Source organism: Dioscorea cayenensis, chromosome 21 (assembly GCF_009730915.1).
Source record: "Dioscorea cayenensis subsp. rotundata cultivar TDr96_F1 chromosome 21, TDr96_F1_v2_PseudoChromosome.rev07_lg8_w22 25.fasta, whole genome shotgun sequence".
In the NCBI taxonomy this organism is placed as follows: Eukaryota; Viridiplantae; Streptophyta; class Magnoliopsida; order Dioscoreales; family Dioscoreaceae; genus Dioscorea; species Dioscorea cayenensis.
In genome coordinates, this window is record NC_052491.1 from 332,193 (window position 1) to 352,290 (window position 20,098).

Sequence of the window (20,098 nt, forward strand, 5' to 3'; positions counted from 1 at the left end):
AATCCGTAGCTCTTTTATGATTGATGCATGTAGATGTGACTTGCTCGCATGTATTAGATCATGAATGGATTAGAAGGGGATACTTGTATCATCACATCGAGAAATTGGGTGTTTGGTAGCCCTCCATGTAGGTTTAATCCGAAGAAGAGTAGGTTTATTCCTAAGCGAGATTTCCTCATACTTAATGCAATCGTAGGGGATGTAGATTTGGGAGAAATTCCTATCTATGTTCGTATGGGATTAGGGTTCAATCGCGAGAAATTGGGGTTGTTCTAAACTTGGAATCTCATGGTCCATTTTACCCTTGCATCTTTTAAATCATCATCCATGTTGCATGATAACCCCTCAAGGGGATCCACATCCATAGGCCTTTGCATTATATTGTATTTCTTGCTTGCCCATTGCTTGTTCTCTCTAATTTGGTCATAATCTCATTTTAGTTTTAATTGCTTTAGTAGAGTAAAAATCCATCATTTGAGATCTTAGGCTAGATAATAGCTCGAGAAGGAGTAATAGGAGATCCTTAGCCCCGTGGAATACGATCCTCGTGTCTACACGCGAGGTATTACTTGCCGATCCCGTACACTTGCGGGGAAGCAATCAGGTGTTAAAGGCCATGTGCCTTTCCCGACCTATGTACTGATATTAACACACCATTCTGATCAGGTCTGTGAATAGCCTTGGTGATAACACTGACGTTCTGAGCAGGCATGAGCTTCTGTACTTATATTTGATGGTGCACCGCATACCAATTCATCCAGGGCACATCATGGCAAAGTATATTCGACATCAGGGGCAGTATGCCAGATTAGGAGCGATCTTCTCGGGCATCTACATTAAGAAACTAGTTTTGGGCATGGGCCTCTTGGGCACGATTCGCGGTGTCGAGAAGACGAGTACACCTACGCCCCTGAGCCCGGAGATAATAAGATTGATTTTTATTGTCCACAGGGTTCGGACAGGAGTTTATGCTTTTGGTTCTATCAGTTTTAGAGATAGCTGAGGATGAGGGATGATGATGCCGAGGCTTCTCATCCTGCCCTCGAGCATCAGCCAACACCAATAGAGACTGAGGCACCTCTAGTGGCAGAGGACCCACCCCAAGTAGGTATGCTTTCACCATCTCAAGCCCATGATCACTTTGAGAGGCTTGAGAGTGTTGTGTGGGTGATACGGGCAAAGGTTGCTGAGGTCTGAGCAAAGATTGCTGAGATTCGTGCTGCGCAGGCTGCACAGTATACAGAGTTCATGGGATGTTTCGACATGTTAAAGCAGATTTTAGAGCGAGATGTTGCCTCGTCATTTGTCTTGCGGCCGAGGACTCCTCAGGCCCCCTCCAGCATCACCATCACCACCTCCACTAGCACCCTTCAATCTAGCACTCACAGCAGCAGAGGAGCTAGAGCGCGACACCAACACTTGATTTATTTTCTTTCATCTTATTACTTTTGCATTTTTATTCCAGACTTGTATACTCAGAAATGACTTTCCTTTTGAGTTTGTTTTCATTTTTGGTTCTCGAGTTGTATTCATTACCTTATCTTTTATATACTCGAGTTGTTTTTGTTTTATTGAGCCTCACTAAATCACCTTGTGTATGCGTGCAGATGGTCTTGTCATCATGGGAATTGAGATTTTGTCATGGGCACGGCCAATGGTGCTTTGGTTCTTGGTCGTGTGTGCTTCACAACCCATTGGAACATCACTCCCAAGGATTTAGCTCTATCAGATGCAACCCTAGGAGCCAGGGGAGTATTGTTTTGATTGCTTCTCCCAAATTTGTTCTTGATTGATATACATTATGAGTGAGCTTACATGTGTACATTGGGGACAATGTACAACTTAAGTGTGTGAGGGGTGGGTGGGAGAGTTTCATAGTGCACCCATCTCTTTTATATTAATTTTGATTGATATACATGCTCACATAGCCAATGGCGGTTCACCTTAGTTACAATGATTGTATTCTTGAGTTTAGGAGAATTTTTAACATTAAATGTCTTCATGCTCTAGTTTTTGCTTGAATTTGTAGGAATTTTTGCCCGATTGACACTTGTTGCACTACTCACTCTTTAAACTCTTTTGGAAAATCATGTTCGATGTTAAAAGGACTAGTTATTGTTGTTTCTTTTGTTATTTGTGAAAGAAATGGTGAAATGAAAAGATAGAACAAAATAGTTTTATTGTTTATTTGTGCTTGTTGAGTGGAAAAAGCTGCCACCTATGAAGTATGAAGCTACTCTCATAAGTCAGATACTAGTTATGCCCTAATGAGAGAAAGAGCTATCTCATAGAATGTGTGAAGCTAATATCATCTTTGAAATTTTGTTACTGTTTGTAGATAAATAAGTCCCTTGTACTTAAAACTTTGAGGAGTATACTTTGGGTTGTTTTGAGTGAGTTCACACACTTATACGATTTTGGGCTTGTTGTCCTTTTTGAATCATGTTTTTAGCTAGAGCATTGATTTTTCAAATTTAGTGTTGAAATTTCCCTTACTTGTAGAATGCTCTCTTTGTATGCTTTGGTGAACCTAAGGCCAAGCACTTCCAATATTTCCATCATCTATTCACATAATGTTTTAATTTTTGCTTGAGGAAAAGCAAAAGCTTAAGTGTGGCGGAGTTTCATAAGTGCTTATGCGATAAGAATGCGAAGTGTTCTTTCCTTATGATGAGCATTACTTTTAGCGTGTTTTAACAATAATATGTGTGTATTTATGTTAGTTTCATGCAGATAGGGTTATGAGAATGAATATTAGAGAAAGAAGCTAATGTGGATCATAAATGCACCATTTGGAGGAAATCTTGAGAAGGTTCAAACGCGAAGACATAAGTCGGGTTCGAGATGCGGGAATGTGTGCCAACCTCCTCATATTCAATTTAACACAATGATTTGGAGGGCACAAGGGCAGTTACATTGAAGCATTCCGGCTTGTGCATGTATAGCAAGATCTTCACCAACATGTCCGTTATTGAAGAAGCAAAGCAATCTATGACATAAACCTCGATGAAAGCATGGATTCAGGACTGGTTTAGGCAGGTATTGTAGTAGGGGGCTGTAGTAAATACTGTAGCAAAACACTGTAGTAGGTACTGTTCACTGCCGGTCGAAGAAGGATGAAAATAGAGAATCCACATGGACATGCATTAATTCCACACGCCCGTGTGAAAAATCCACAGGGGCGTGTGGATTCCCGATTCCAGCCTTTAAAAGCAGATTTCAGCCCAGATTTCAGCATTCTTTTCTCCATCTTTTCCCCAACTTGAGAGAGGGTTAAGGCTAGAATCTTGAGAGTTATTAGCTAGTGATTTGGAGAGGTTCTATGGCTCCGATAGCACACTCCGTTTAGAAGAAGGTTAGAGGGAGAACTTTCATCGGCACCGATTTGGCGAGGTGTATCCTAGGCCGGACAAATAGACGCTTGGACGAGTAGAGGACTCTCCATAAGACCATTGCCACGACTATCAAGCGGATTTTCTATGGATTATTTACTTTTACATTTGATTTCATTGATTGTAATTAGCTCCATGGAGAGCTAAACCCCCTAGTGGGTACTTGGGTATTTGTGAACCCTAGGATGTATTCGTTTTATGGAACCTCTTTATTATAATTTCAATTAATTGATGTTTTATTTGAGTTCCAATCTTGAATGCTTGATTGTATGAATACTCCCTTAGAGTAAGACTAGGGTTGAGAGTTATTGTTGGTAACCCTTGTGAGTGAGTGACATACTACGAGAGTTAGACAAATATAGATTGGAGAGGGTTGCGAGGGTGAGTTGAGAGGTAGCGGAGCGTCCCCTTTCCCCTCCGGTGTGACTTATTCTACCTCCATTTTCTCAAGTTCTTTGTGGTCATAGTAGAGTGAATGGGCTAAATGATGACTGATAAGCGCTTGTGCGATATGAATGCGAAGCATTATTTCCTTATGTTGAGCATTACTTTCCTAGGGTTTTTACACTAATATGTGTGTTTTTATGTTACTTTCGTGCATGTAGGGTAGTGAAACCAATTATGAAGGAAAGAAGCCAATGTGGATCACAATGCACTGATTTCGGACGAAATCTTGCTAAAGTTCAAACGCGAAGATATAAGTCGGGTGCGAGATGCTAGAGTGTGTGCCAATCTCCCCGTATTTGAGTTTACACAACCAATTGGAGGGGCACAAGGGCAGTCACACTCAAGCATTCCGACTTATGCACATAAAACAATATCTCTATCATATTATCCGTCATTGAAGAAGCAAAGCGATCCACGGCATAAACGTGTGCCCGTTTATGTTACCTCGATGAAAAGTGGATACGGGAGTATTTTTGGCATAGTAATGTAGCAGATACTGTTCACAGCCGCCAGAAAATCGCAGAAACAGAGAATCCACACGGGCGTGTGGAAATTATCCACGGCTGTGTGGAAATTCCGCACGGGCGCGTGTTCCGTACACGCCCGTGGAGTCGCCCGATTCCAGCCCTATTTAAAGCCGATTTCAGCCCCAATTTCATTATTCTTTTCTCCATTTTTTCCCCAACTTGTGAGAGGACTTCGGCTAGGGTTTCGAGGGGTATTGGCCAAGGTATTGGGGAAGTTCTACGGCTCTGACATCGTGATTCCATTAGGAAGAAGGTTGGTAGGGGAGCTTTGATCGGGGCGTATCTTATACCGGACGAAAGAATCTTTGGACGACGAGTAGAGGACTCTCCATAAGACCATCGACACGATCATCGAGGGGGTTTCTTTATGGATTCATTACTTTTACATTTGATTTCCTTGATTGTATTAAGTCCCATGGAGAGCTAAACCCCTAGTGGGTACTAGGATGATTGTGAACCATAGGATGTATTCGTTTCATTGAACTTCTTTATTATGCTTTCAATAAATTGATGGTTATTGTGAGTTCCAACCGTGAATGCTTGATTGTATGAACATTTCCCCTAGAGTGACACTAGGGTTGAGAGTTCTTATTGGTAACCTTGTGAGTGAGTGACACACCACTAGCGTTAGACAAAGCTAGGTTGGTGAGGGTTGAGAGAGTGAGTCGAGAGGTACAGGAGCGTCCCCTTTCCCCTCCGACGTGATAGATTCTACCTAAGTTCCTCGAGTTCTTTGCAACCATAATGGAGTGAATGGTCTAAGGGATGAACCTCCACTGGGGCCTAGTTGCGCGTGCAATGGTTTGAAGCATTGAGAGGATCTTAGTATCTAGGGCTTAATTGCGGCTAGGGACCTTCTATCTGGACCAAAAGGGGTAGGTCTATATTTAGGAAGAGATTTATCACTTGGAACCTCTAGAGCTCATTGCAACTTTATGCGAGTGCGAGGTGTTGAGATTGTTCGATTTCTCCTCTGGGACATGTATAGAGTTAGGCATAGTTGACCTTAGATTTGGGACTATGTATGTAAGGATTTCCACGACTCACCATTGCATTGATTAGGAAGCATAATAGAGAGTTCTTGCACTTGAAGTGATCATCCTAGGTGAAGCATTATCCGAGTACCCCATTCTTTATCGATTGCCTTACCCTCTTCTTACTTTTGCTCTTTCACTTGTTATTTTTATTGTTGAGAATTGAATCAATTTCACACTTATCACTATTGATATTCCACATAGCTAAGAATCAAATTAAGTATTTTCAATCCCTACTCCCTGTGGATTCGACACCGCTCACCCGGGATTATTACTTCGACAAGCCCGTGCACTTGCGGGATATAAGCAAAGGGATCTTGTTAATGACTTTTCGCTGGGGCTTAGTTACGGGTGCAACGGAGTGAAACGTTGAAGTGATTTTAGCACCTAGTGCTTAATTGTGGCTAGGTACCTTCCAGCTGGACCAAAGGGTTGGGTCTACATCTAGGAAGTGGATTTATCACTTGGAATCCCTACAACTCATTGAAATTCTATATGAGTGCGAGGTTGAGAGGTTATTCAATTTCTCCTCCAAGACATGTATAGAGTTAGGCATGGTTGACCTTAGATATGGGACCATGTACTTAAGGATCTCCACAACTCATTATTGCATCTGCTAGAAAGTATAATAGAGGGTTCTTGCACTTAAAATGATTATCCTAGGTGGGACAATATCCGGGTACCCCATTTAAATCGATTGCCTTATCTTCTCCTTTACTTGTGCTCTCTTTCTTGTTATTTTACTTTTGTTATTTCACATCTTGTCACACATATCACTATTCATCTTTCATTTAGTTAAGAAACAATTTAAGTGTTTTTATTGCCTACTCCCTGTGGATAGGATACCCCACTCATCTGGGATTTTATTACTTTGACAAACCCGTACACTTGCGGACATACGCAAAGGGCGTTGTCATTGTTGTCAGATACCAAGTGGTGCCATGGCCTTTGGTTGCCCTTGGTTGCTCCATGAAAAGTTGGGATGACTCTTCCAATCCTTATTGTAGGTGTTGCTATATGGATTACCTTGGTTCCTCATTGCATTACCCACAAAGTCGACTTTCTCCGCTGAATATACATCACCAATAGAGATAGAGCAATCGGAGGAAGCATGTCCTCCGCTACACCTGGGCAAGTAGTCATGGCCGCCACTCTATTCATATTTAAAAGGTCTAACTTCTTACTCAATGATTCCACTTGGACTTCCAAAGAAGTGACTGCATCTATTTCATGGAACCCGGCCACCATTTTCCTTTCCCTCGCATTCCACTGATAACTGTTCATGGCCATGTCTTTTACTAATAGTCAGGCTTCTTCCGGTGTTTTACTCCCCATTATACCTCCCACGGTAGCATCTAGCAATTGCCTTGTACTCAAATTCAACCCATTATAGATAGTTTGAATAATCATCCATTCAAGAAATCCATGTTGTGGGAACCTCCGCAAAAGGTGCTCGAAATGCTCCCATGTCTCAAACAATGATTCCAAATCCATCTGCACGAACGACAATATCTCAGTGCGAAGCTTGGCCGACTTCCTAGGAGGGAAGTATCTAGCAAGAAAAGACTCGACCATTTCATTCCATGTCATGATGGATGCTTTTGGCAAGGAATGAAGCCACTACCTGGCTCTTCCCTTGAGAGAAAATGGGAAAGCCCTTAATCTCATAGCATCATTCGATACACTGTTGATCTTTAGCATATCACAAACTTCCAAGAAGTTCTCTATGTGGTTGTTAGGATCGTCATTAGCAAAACCATTGAACTGCGCTGACTACTGAATCATCTTGATGAATGCTGGTTTCAGCTCAAAATTCAGAGCTATAATCGGGGGTCGCACAATGCTAGATTATGTCCTCAGTACTAATGGTCACGCGTAATCAGATAATGTTCTTTGCTATTCATTCTGCTTAGCCATGTTGTAAGATCCTTCAACTTCCACTTCATCTAGATTTGATAGTTCTTGCACAGGTTCTTTCCATTTTCTTTGGAGTGTACATTCAAGTTCAGGATCTTCTTTAATTAATATCGAAGTGTTCGCTCAGGTCATAACCTAGAGCTGTACCAAAAGATAAAGAACAAATCAGAATGATGATAGAAAAAGAAGATGTGAAATAAAATGAATGAACGAATAGTTAAGAAAACAAAGTGCAAAGTATCTCTAAATGCCTACTCCCCAGCAATGGCACCAAAAACTTGACAACGCACCTTGCGTAAGTCCCACAAGTGCACATGTTTGTCGAGTAATAAAATTCCAGGTGAGTGGGTATCGTATCCACAGGGAGTAGGGAGTAAAAATACTTAAATTTTTGCTAGCTTGAATGCACTGAGGTTGGTACACATTCTGGCATCTTGTACCCGACTTATGTCTTCATGTTTGGCTTCTTTCTTTAACATTATGCTTCACAACCCTATATGCATGAAAGTAACACAAATGCACAAGTATTAGCACTAAAACCTGGTAATAGTAATGCTCATCATAAGGAAAGAACACTTCGCATTCTTATCACACAAGCACTTATCACCAGTCAACCCCTCCAATCTAGCATTGTCTAACCCTCATGGTGCGTCACTCATCCACAAGGATTACCAAAATTGATTCTCAACTCTAGTGTCACTCAAAGAGAAAATCAACTCAACAGGCATTCAAGATTGGAACTAAATTAAAACATCAATTAATGAAAGCATAATAAGAGGTCAAAGAAACAATATCATCCGAGGATTTACAAGCCCAAGTACCTACTAGGGGTTTAGCCCTTCATGGAGCAAAATATAATCAGTAATGAAATCAAAATTAAAAATATGAAATCCATGAGTAAAAAACACCTTGGTGTTCATGTCGATGGTCTTGTGGAACGGCCGCGTCTTCTCCAAAGGTCCCCTCATCAAGTCTAGGGCACACCTCACTGGATCAGTGCCCCAAAAGCTCCCCCAATAACTCTATTCCAAAGGAAATGTGATTTCAAAGGCCGCAAACCCTCCAAAACCTAGTGAAAGGCTCTCCAAACCCTAGCCACGTGGGCGCCTCCAAAGATGGAGAAAAGATAGCCAAAAGATGGAAAAGAGGATTTTGAAATCTGGCTGAAATTGTGATTTAAATAGGGCTAGAATCGGGCATCCACACGGGCATGTAAAATTTCCACACGCCTGTGTGAATCTCCAGGAAATCAATTTTTTGCAGCCTGTGAACAGTAACTACAACTGTAAATTGCTGCAGTAATTTTCTACATTAATCTGCTATAGTACTCTGTCAAAATACTCCTGAATGCACACTTTTCATAGAGGCAACATAAATGGGCACACGTCTACGTTGTAGGTTGCGTTGCATCTTCAAATAAAAGCACATTTGATGACAATCTCGCTAGCTTTGCACAAGTTGGAACACTTGAGTGTGACTACCTTTATGCCCCTCCAATTTACATATTTCCTTGAACACCACAGAGGTTGGCACACACTCACATGTCCTTGATCACAATTTGTGTCTTCACATTTGCTCACTCCAAGATTTCATCAACCAAGTGCACTCGCAATCTACTTTAGCTTCTTTCTTCTATATTTTTCTCCATAACCCTACGTGCATAAAAGAATGCAAATTCACATGCATTAGCGATAAAATCTGAGAAAAGTAATGCCCATCATAAGAAAAGAATACTTTGTATTAATAATACACAAGCACTTATCAAACTCTCCCACACTTAAGCTTTTGCTTGTTCTCCAGCTTAAATAAAACATTGAAGTAAAGAAGAAGGAAATATTGAAAGTGCTTGGCCTTAGGTTCACCAAAGCATGCAAGGGAAGTATTCTACAAGTAAGGAGAATTTCAACACTAAATATGAAAAGTCCATACTCTAACTAAAAACTCGAATTAAAAAGGACAAAAAACCTCAAATTGTGTGAGTGTGTGTAGACTCACTCAATGAGACAAAACCTATACTCCACAAAGTTCTAAGCATAGGGGACTTATTTATGTACAAGACAAAGCAAAGAGACGGTAGTAGCTTCACACAACCTCTAAGGTAGCCCTTTCCGAAGCGGCCACTAAGGTGGTTTTCACACTTTCGAGGTGGTAGCTCTTTCTACCAGGGTAGTAGCTTTCACTCATCCCATGAGATAGCTCTTTCTCTCATTAGGGTATAACTAGTATCCGACTTATGAGAGTAGCTTTATTCTTCATAGGTGGTAGCTCTTTCCACCCCACATGCACAACCACAACAACCATTTTTTTCTTTCTTTTTCCAATTATTTTTTTTAAATTAACTCAAGACACAAAAATAATTAGTCCCTTAAACATCAAACTTGAGTTTCCACAATGTTTCAAGAGCGAGCAGTGCAACAAGTGTCAATCGAGCAAAAATTCCTAGAAATTCAAGTAAAAACTAGAGCATGAAAATAGTCAATGTTAAAAATTCTCTTAGACTTAAGAATACGGACATTGCAACTAAGGTGAACAGCCATTGGCTCTGTGAGTATATAATTTCTGTCAAAACATGTGTAATATACATGTGTAATGTGAACTCCCCCCCACCTTCCACAACAATTAAGATGTACATTACCCTAAATGTACGCATGTAAGCACAATAAAAAGTATAACACTTAAGATAACATGTAAAGGTCGGTAATTGAAACAATACTCCCTTAAATTCCTAATGGTACATTTGATGGAGCTATTTTCCTTGAGAGTTGAGTTCCAATAGGTTGTGGAGCACACATGGTCATGTGAATACCACCTTGACCATGTCCATGACTACTCCTCAAATTCCATACTCAAAAGACTATCTACACGTATACATAATGGGGTTCAGTGAAGCTCAATAAAAATAAAATAAACTCTAGTATATAAAGATATGAAAATGAAATACAACTCGTAACAATGAAAATAAAAGTTAAAGTCAGAAGGATGATCCTTTCTGAGTAGTACAAGTCCAAAATATAATACAGAAGTAAAATATGAGAAATAAAAAACAAAGAAAACTAAAGATGCCTCAAGAGTCAGTGTCATCGGCTGTCAGCTCTGCTGCTGCTATTGGTGCTACTGGTTATGCTAGTGGATCTATCGGTACTGCTACTGGTGATGGTGGTGCTGGAGATACCTGAGGGGTTCTTGGTCTCATCACAAAGGGTGATGTCGTGTCTCGCTTAAGAATCAGCTGTATGATGTCAAGGCGTGCCGTTACTTCTGTGTGGTTCACTGTTGGTAGCGCGCTAACCTCAGCTAAATCAGACTAGAGGACCCCTACCACACTCTCGGCATCTCAAAATGATCATGGGCTCGAGTTAGTGAGAAGATCCGAACTAAAGGTGGCTCCTAGGCTGCAAGTTATCCCTCGGCCTCCATATGCTCCTCCTGTGGCTCGAAAAAAGGATGAGACCGCTCTGCTGCAACTCCCTTGACCTCAACTGGCTTTGGTGGTGGCATATTTAGCACATACTCCCCATCTCTATATCTTCTGATCATGTCCATCATACGCATGGTCTCTAGGCTGAGGGGTGCTGTAACTATCGTCTTCTTAACCCCTTGATAGCATCCAGAAGACCCATCCCCATGATAAGTCTAGTGATATATGGGCCTGAGAAGATCACCCCCACTCTTGCATACTGCCTCTGATGTCCCAAATACTCGCCCATAATGTGTCCTAGATGCAACGACTCGCTCTGTACCATGGAGTATAAGTATAGAAGCTCATGTCTGCTCAAAACTCTGGTACTATCGCCACGGCCATTCACTGATATGCTCAGGATGGCATGAATATATCTCTAACTCGATCGAGATAAACAAGTAGCTTTTAGTACCCTGGGCTCACACTGTCCCTATTCGCACAACGCTCTGTATGCTCACCGCGGTGTCAAGCTACGGGGTAGTCAGTGGGTAAACGATCATACTCCTCTATGGCAGTAAAGTCCTCATCGTATAACCCAAGCTTGACCAAAAATTGCGTGACATTCATATTGTAATGGTGTCCAAATGCTCAAAACTGTATGGTGTCACTACAGTCAAATTGAGAATATGATCGATCAAACTCAAATGATGCTAAAACCTCCAACGTTAGCAAATGAATGGCAGGCTCATGAATAGATAGCAATTTGCGCCAACTACCTACAATAAGAAACTGCTCAACCTTATCGGCCATGTCATCAGCCAACTATACCTCCCTGAGTGAGCTCAAGTCAGAGAATCGTGTCTGACAGAACTTGAGCTTCAATAATCACTCAAACGGAGCCTGGTGATCTAGAATAGCGAACTCTATAATCTCTAGCTCTGGGGACAGCTCACGAGGATGTTTTTCGGCCACTTTCTTTGCTCTAGAAGCCATATCTGCAAGTTTTGAAACAAAAACGGATCAGTTAAACTCATAGAACAACACTACAGAAATCCACACGGCCGTCTGGAAATTCCACATCCCCGTGTGGATCCAAGGGGCATGAAAGCCGCATGGCCACTATGCAAAAATCCATGAAAATACATCAAATTCATTTCTACATTCATTTTAAACATGCAATAACCACTTTAGCATAGAAACGAAGCACATTCACTAGTTTAATCGAATAAAATCAAGTATGGCAAGAAAAGAGAGAATGAGGGTTTACCAACATGATGAAGATGAAAACGTTGAAATTTGCCAGAAAACTAGAGTGAAGTCTCTCTAAAAAAATGGTGTGAAGTCAGGAGGGATTCTTTTGGTGTGGAGAAGTGTAAAAATAAGAAGGCGCAAAAGATTTATAAAATAAAATCAGGGCCTTTTAAATTTTGTACATTCACACAAGTATGTGGAAATTATCCAGGCTCGTGTGACTGCACACAAGTCTGAATATGCATGTAAACCGCAAGTGCATGAGTGTCGAAGTAATAATTACTCGGTGAATCGGGTAGTCAAATTCATAGGGAACAGGGCTATTAGTAGTAACTTCTCCTCTGTTCTCTAGCCTAATGATAATGGGATAGTGTGATGATCTAATGTGCAAAGAATTGAATACCGGAGATGAATATGCAAGGGTAAAATAAAGGAAGATCTCAATCAGTAAAATTAGGGCATTCGGAAAATGATCATCCTAGGATTCTGGTATTAGGTACCAGATATGCAAAGTGTTTCAATGATGATTAAGTTAAGTCATGGAAATCCAAATATAATCGGATATGTCTCCAGATCACCGATACTAGCCCCCCACGAGGTCACGATGGAGTAATCGCTCAATCTCAACACCTCACACCACATATGACCGCAAAGCACTCTAGGGATTTTGAAAGGTGTAACTGATTCCTAAATATTGATCCAACCCTAATTCCCGGTGAAGGATCCTAACCCCCTACAAGGTCCTGGCGGAGAAATCGAACAATCTCATGCCTCCCACCAAATATGGTTGCATAGAGTCTAGGGAATGGAGATAGAATACACCAATCAGAGGGGAAAGGGGATACTTCACTATCTCATGACTCACCCTCTCAACCCTCTTCAATCTTGAGGTTCTAACCCTAATGGAGATCTTTCTCTCACCAAAGTAACAAATCATGCAAACAAAATAACTACAAAATAATTAAGGCAAGCAAGCATTAAACAATCAAGAATGAAACTTAATCAAACTTAAATTAAATAGAAACACAAAGCAAATCCACACAAGATGAGAATCCTAGGGTTCACAAGCCCAAATACCCTCTAGGGTTTTAGTTCTCCATGGAGCAACATACAAAACACACCATCAATGAATGAAAGTACATTAAAACCATAGATATAAACCCCCTTATATATGAACTGATGGCCTTGATGGAGAGCTTCAACGTCTTGAAGGACCCTCTCCGAAGCTAGGTTCACCAGTGGCTTCCTTGATGCTATGAAGGAGGAGGAATCGATTAAAGTTGGTGATAAAGCACCCCCCAAGTCGCAAAGACCTTCTCTCTAAACCATAGCCATCTCACCCCTCAAGAACCGCATAAAAGATGAGAAAGAATAGGGCAAAACGTCTATTTATAGGCCTTAGACCGTGTCTGTCATGTGCCCCCACGCGCACATGTGGATTTTCCACGCGCCGGCGTGGGCTAGGTTTCCTACCAAGAAGCGCTTGTTTAATGTCACTTAGATGAAGGTTTTCCTCTTACCCACAACCTGAAAGCATGATGAATATAATCTTTTGAAGGTAGAGGAGGAGTTTTCGAGGTTGTTACCGCACAAGTGTTCGTCATCCTTACTCTATTCTTTCATATCCCCATTAGCCTTGCGGCGTTTCTTGTGACATCTCCTTGAATGCTTCATTTTTTAAGCACACTCTTCATCATCTCCGGGGTAGGTTGCATCTTCTCTTCTAGACAAAGCATCAAGACATCTTCATTCTCCGCTCCTTGATCTAGCACCCCTTCATATGGGTCCAGATTCATCATTTCCTGCACATATTCATCTATCAGGTCATCAGTTGTGTCAAGAAAATAAAGAGTATCATCAAAGTCTAGAGAATGTCTCATAGCTTCAGCGAGACGGTATGTAAGCTTGTCATCCCCAACTCATAAAGTTAACTCTTCACTGTCCATGTTGATAAGAGCCTTGGAAGTTGGTAAGTGCTTGTGTGATAAAATGTGAAGTGTTCTTTCCTTATGATGAGAATTACTTTTAGCAGGTTTAAGCGTTGATTTATGTATATTTGTGTTCTTTTGCACATGTATCGTTGTGAACCTAAGTATTAATAAAAGAAGCCAAAAGTAGATCATAAACACACTATTTAGTGGAATCTTAGAAGCAACAAACGCGAAGGCACAAGTAGGGCTCTAAGATACGTAAATGTGTGCCAACCTCCATATATTCAAGCCATTACAATGAGTTGGAGGGGGACAAAGGCAGTCATATTTGCGTATCTCAACTTGTGCAATGATAGCAAGATCTTCGCCAATGAGCCCATTTATTGAAGAAGTGACACAATCTATGGCATAAACGTGTGCCTATTTATGTTGCCTCGATGAAAAGTGGATTGGGGAGTGTTTTTTAGCGGGTGGCACCGCAGCTAGTTACTGTAGCAAATCACTGAAGCAATTTGTTGTAGCATTTACTGTGCATAGTTTGCCAAAAATCAGAATTCCAGAGAGTCCACACGGGCATGTGGAAATTCCAAACAGGCGTGTGGAAATTCTATGGGGTGTGTGGAACATCCACAGGCCTGTGTGGATGCCCGATTCCAGCCCTATTTAAGGCCGATTTCAGCCCTGATTTCAGCATTCTTTTCTCCATCTTTTTACCAACTTGAGAGAGGGTGGCAGCTAGGGTTTAGAGGGGTTTTAGCAAGGCTTTGGAGTGGTTCTCTGGCTTCAACAGCGTGCTCCACTTGGAAGAAAGTTATTGGGGAGCTTTCATCGACACCGATTCAGCGAGGTGTGCCCTAGGCTTGATAAGGTGACCTTTGGAGAGGACAAGGCCACTCAACAAGACCATCGACATGAACACCGAGGGTGTTTTACTATGGATTAGTTATTTTTACATTCAATTTCATTGTTGATTGTAACTAGCTCCATGGAGAGCTAAACCCGCTAGAGGGTACTTGGATTTGTGAACCCTAGGATGCTATTGTTTCTTGAAATCTTTTATTATGCTTTCCTTAATTGATGTTTTAATTGAGTTCCAATCTTGAATGCGTGTTGAATGATTTCTCCCTTTGAGTGACACTTGGGTTAAGAGTCCATATTGGTAACCTTTGTGGATGGGTGACATGCCATGAGGGTTAGACAAAGCTAGATTGGAGAGGGTTGAGAGAGTGAGTCGAGAAGTAGAGGAGCATCCCCTTTCCCCTTCGATTTGATTCATCCTACCTCCATTTGCTCAAGTTCTTTATAGTTATAGTAGAGTCAATGGGCTAAGGGATGACCTTTCACTGGGCCTTAGTTGCAGAGCCAACGGAGTGAAGTGTTTAAGTGATTTTAGCACCTAAGGCTTAATTGTGACTAGGGACCTTCCACCTCGACCAAAGGGTTAGGTCTACACATAGGAATAGGGTTTATCATTTGGAATACCTAGAACTCATTGCGATTCTATGCGAGTGTGAGGTTGAGAGATTGCTCAATTTCTTCTCCGGGACATTGATAAGTGCTTGTGCGATATGAATGCGAAGCGTTCATTCCTTATGTTGAGCATTACTTTTCTCAAGTTTTTACACTAATATCTGTATTTTTATGTTACTTTTATGCAGGTAGGGTTGTGAGGCCGAGTATGAAGGAAATAGGCCAATGTGGATCATAATGCACCTATTTTGGAGGAAATCTTGCTAAGGTTCAAACGCGAAGACATAAGTCAGGTGTGAGATGCTAGAGTGTGCACATAAGAATGAGCATTCCGATTTATGCACATAAGAACGAGAGCTCCACCAACATGTATATCATTAAAGAAGCAAGTGATTCACGATGTAAATGTGTGCCCGTTTGCATTACCCCGATGAAAATATGGAATTGGGAAGTTATTTAGGTCAAAGACTGTAGCAGAGCACTGCAGCAACAATGAAGCATATACTGTAGCAGCACTGTTCACAACCGGCCGAGAAATCAGAGAAATAGAGAATCCACACGGGCGTGTGGAAATTATCCACGGCCGTGTGGAAATTCCTCACGGGCGCGTGTACCGTCCACGCCCGTGGAGTCGCCCGATTCCAGCCTTATTTAAAGCCGATTCAGCCCCGATTTTGTTATTCTTTTCTCCATCTTATCCCCAACTTGAGAGAGGGCTTCGGCTAGGGTTTTGAGGGGTATTGGCTAGGTTTTTGGAGAGGTTCTATGGCTCCGACATCGCGCGTCGTTTGGAAGAAGGTTATTGGGAGAGCTTTCGTCGGCACCGATCCGGCGAGGTGTATTCTAGGCCGGACAAAGGATCACTTGTGACGAGTAGAGGATTCTCCACAAGACCATCGACATAACCATCGAGGGGGTTTCTTTATGGATTCATTGCTTTTACATTCGATTTCTTTGATTGTACTTAGTACCATGGAGAGCTAAACCCCTAGTGGGTACTTGGGTGATTGTGAACCCTATGATGTATTCGTTTCATTGAACTTCTTTATTATGCTTTCAATAAATTGATGTTTATTGTGAGTTCCAACTTTGAATGCTTGATTGTATGAACATTTTCCCTAGAGTGACACTATGGTTGAGAGTTCTTGTTGGTAACCTTGTGAGTGAGTGACACACCACGAGCATTAGACAAAGCTAGGTTGGAGAGGGTTGAGAGGGTGAGTCGAGAGGTACAAGAGCGTCCCCTTTCCCCTTCGACATGATAGATTCTACCTCCATTCCTCGAGTTCTTTGAGGCCATAATAGAGTGAACGGTCTAAGGGATGAATTTCTGCTGGGGCTTAGTTGCGCGTGCAACGGAGTGAAGCGTTCAGGGGATCTTAGTATCTAGGGCTTAATTGTAGTTAGGGACCTTCCGCCTGGACCAAAGGGTTAGGTCTATAATTAGGAATAGATATATCACCTGGAATCCCTAGAGCTCATTGCAACTTTATTCTAGTGCGAGGTTGAGAGGTTATTTAATCTCTCCTCCGGGACATGAATAGAGTTAGGCATAGTTGACCTTAGATTTGCGACTATGTATGTAAGGATTTCCATGATTCACCATTGCATTTATTAGGAAGCATAATAGAGAGTTCTTGCACTTGAAGCGATTATCCTAGGTGAAACATCATCCGAGTACCCCATCTTTATCGATTGCCTTACCTCCTCCTTACTTTTGCTCTCTTACTTGTTGCTTTTAATTGTTGAGAATTGAATCATTATCACACTTATCATTGTTCATATTCCACATAACTAAGAATCGAATTAAGTGTCTTTACTCCCTACTCCCTATGGATTCGATACCCGCTCACCCGGGATTATTACTTTGACAAACCCGTTCACTTGCGGGATATACGCAAGGGGATTTTGTCAGACATGTATAGAGTTAGGCATGGTTTACCCTAGATTTGGGACCATGTATCTTAGGTTCTCCAAGACTCATTAATGCATTAGTTATCAAGCATAATAGTTGGTTTTGCACTTGAAGCAATATTCCTTGGCGGAACAATATCCGAGTACCCCATTTACATCGATTGCCTTTTCCCTCTCAATTATTATGCTTCTCTCTCTTATTTCTTTTATCTCTTTTTATATCACTCTCATTCATCATACCATCAATGTATTCTCATCATAGTTAGGTAGTAATCATTGTGTTTCTATTCACTATTCCCTATGGATACGATACCCACCCACCTGGGATTTATTACTTCGACACCCGTGCACTTATGGTTTACACGCATATTTGGTCATGTCAGAGGTACGCAAGAACGGACTCCAAAGTATCAGTGTAACATTGACATCCTCATCAATATCCAATACTACAAAATCCATAGGAAATATATATTTGTCAACCTTCACAAGTACGTCTTCGATTATGCCCCTCGGATGTCTCACCGTTCGGTCCGCCAATTATAATGTCATCCGAGTGGGCTTAGGCTCTCCCAAGCCTAGTTTTAGGAAGAATGTATAAGGCATGACGTTGATACTAGCCCCTGAATCCGCCAATGCCTTTTCTTCACCCATGTTACCAATGTTGCACGGAATGATGAAGCTTCTAGTGTCTTTCTTCATGTTTGGAATATTCTTTTGCAACATCGCCGAACAAGTAGAATCTAAGATCATAGATACACTCACCTCCAACTTCCTCTTGTTGGTTAAGAGGTCCTTGAGAAACTTTGCATACCGAGGCATTTGAGAGAACGCCTCCACAAATAGGATGTTGATGTGCAATTGCTTGAATAGACCCAGAAACTTCTTGTACTATTCATCATTTTGGTCATTCTTGAATCTTGAAGGATAAGTGATTATTGGCTTTTAAGGTGGGGGTGCTACCTCATTTCCTTTAGTTCTCTCCTCAACCTCTATGACCTCAGGTGCTTCTATATTGGTCTTCTCACTAGGAGTTATGCTTTCAACATCATGACCACTTTTCAAAGTGATCGCCTTCATATGTTCTCTTGGATTGATTTCGGCGTTGCTAGGTAAACTCCCTTGAGGTCTCTCCCATAGAGACTTTGTAATTTGCCCCACTTGATTCTCCATGTCGTGCAATGATGCTATGTGGTTGTGAAGTGTGGCTTCAACCGATTGAAATCTTGTATCCGATGATTGGATGAACTTGGTTAAAGCCTTCTCTAGATTGGTCATAAGATTTTCCAACCCTAAAACTCAGTTTTCCATGTTGGGGACTTCTTGTTGTTGTTGTTGGAAACCGGTTGGTGCCATGGATTTTTGTAGCCCTTGATTACTCCATGAAAGATTCACGTGGCTCCTCCAACCCGAATTGTAGATGTTGCTATATAGATTGCCTTAGTTTCTCATTGCATTACCCATAAAATCCACTTGTTCTATCTAGGATGTACCACCAATAGAAATTGGGCAAACAGATGGACCATTTCCTCCCCCACACCCTGTGTAACTAGTCACAGTCGCCACTCTATTAGAAGTTAGACTGTCTAACTTCTTGCTCAGAGACTCAACTTAGGCTACCACTGAAGTAACTGCATCAATCTTATGAAGTCCGCCTACTTTCTTCCTGTCTCTTGTATTCCACTAATAACTGGCCATAGACATTTCTTTAATGAGAAAGCTAGCTTCTTCTGGGGTCTTGCTCCCTAAGGTACCCCTGCTGCAATATCAAGTAACTGTCTTGTGGACGGGTTCAACCCATTATAGAAAGTCTAAATGATTATCCATTCGGGGAACCCATGTTAAGGACATTTCTGCAGGAGCTCCATGGACCTATCCCATGTCTCAAATAGAGACTCTAATTTTCTTTACACTAAAGAGGATATTTCATTCCTAAGCTTTGCAGATTTCCTGGAGGGAAATATCGGGCAAGAAAGGCTTCTACAATCTCCTCCCATGTAGTGATCGATGATGTAGGTAATGAATGTAGCCATTGCTTCGCTATCCGTTTTAAGGAAAATGGTAAGGCTCTCAACTTGATAGCATTATCCGTAACACCATTGATCTTAAACATGTCGCACAATTCCAAGAAGTTCTCTATGTGATTGTTTGGATCCTCATCAACCAAACCATAAAACTATGCCGACTGCTGTAACATTTGGATGAATGCTGGCTTGTACTCAAAATTCAAAGTTGTAATCGGTAGACGCACAATGCTAGATTGTGTGCCAAGAACTACTGGTCTGGCAAAATCTGAGAGCGTCATCTTCTGTTCATTCTGCTCTGCCATTCTATCTCAGCTTGATTAGACTATTCTTGCATAGGTTATTTCCTCCTTCTATGAATTCTTCGTTTAATGTCCGGATTTCCTTCAACCAATGTCGAAGGGTTTCCTCGAGTCATAACCTGGAGCTTGATAAGTGCTTGTGTCATAAGAATCCAAAGTATTATTTCCTTATGATGAGCATTACTTTTATTAGGTTTTAACGCTAATATGTGTGCATTTATTTACTTTCATGCATAAAGGGTTTTGAAGCCAAATGTTAAAGAAAGAAGCTAATGTAGGTCATGAATGCACAATTTGGAGGAAATCTTGAGTAGGTTCAAACGCGAAGTCATAAGTCTGGTTCAAGATGCAAGAATGTGTGCCAACCTCCTTGTATTCAAGTTAGCACAATGATATGGATGGCCACAAAGACAGTCACATTCGAGTCTCTCAGCTTGTGCATTGATAGCAAGATCTTCACCACTGAAGCCGTTTATTGAAGAAGCAAGGCGA

The 20,098-nt window shown here is 41.4% G+C and overlaps 1 non-coding gene across 1 annotated transcript; it reads left to right on the forward strand.

Moving 5' to 3' along the window:
* The first annotated feature begins 19,113 nt into the window (after window positions 1–19,113).
* Window positions 19,114–19,220, forward strand: LOC120252610. The gene has a single exon (XR_005534067.1). It is a non-coding gene; the product is annotated as a small nucleolar RNA R71 (small nucleolar RNA).
* The last annotated feature ends 878 nt before the right edge of the window (window positions 19,221–20,098 follow it).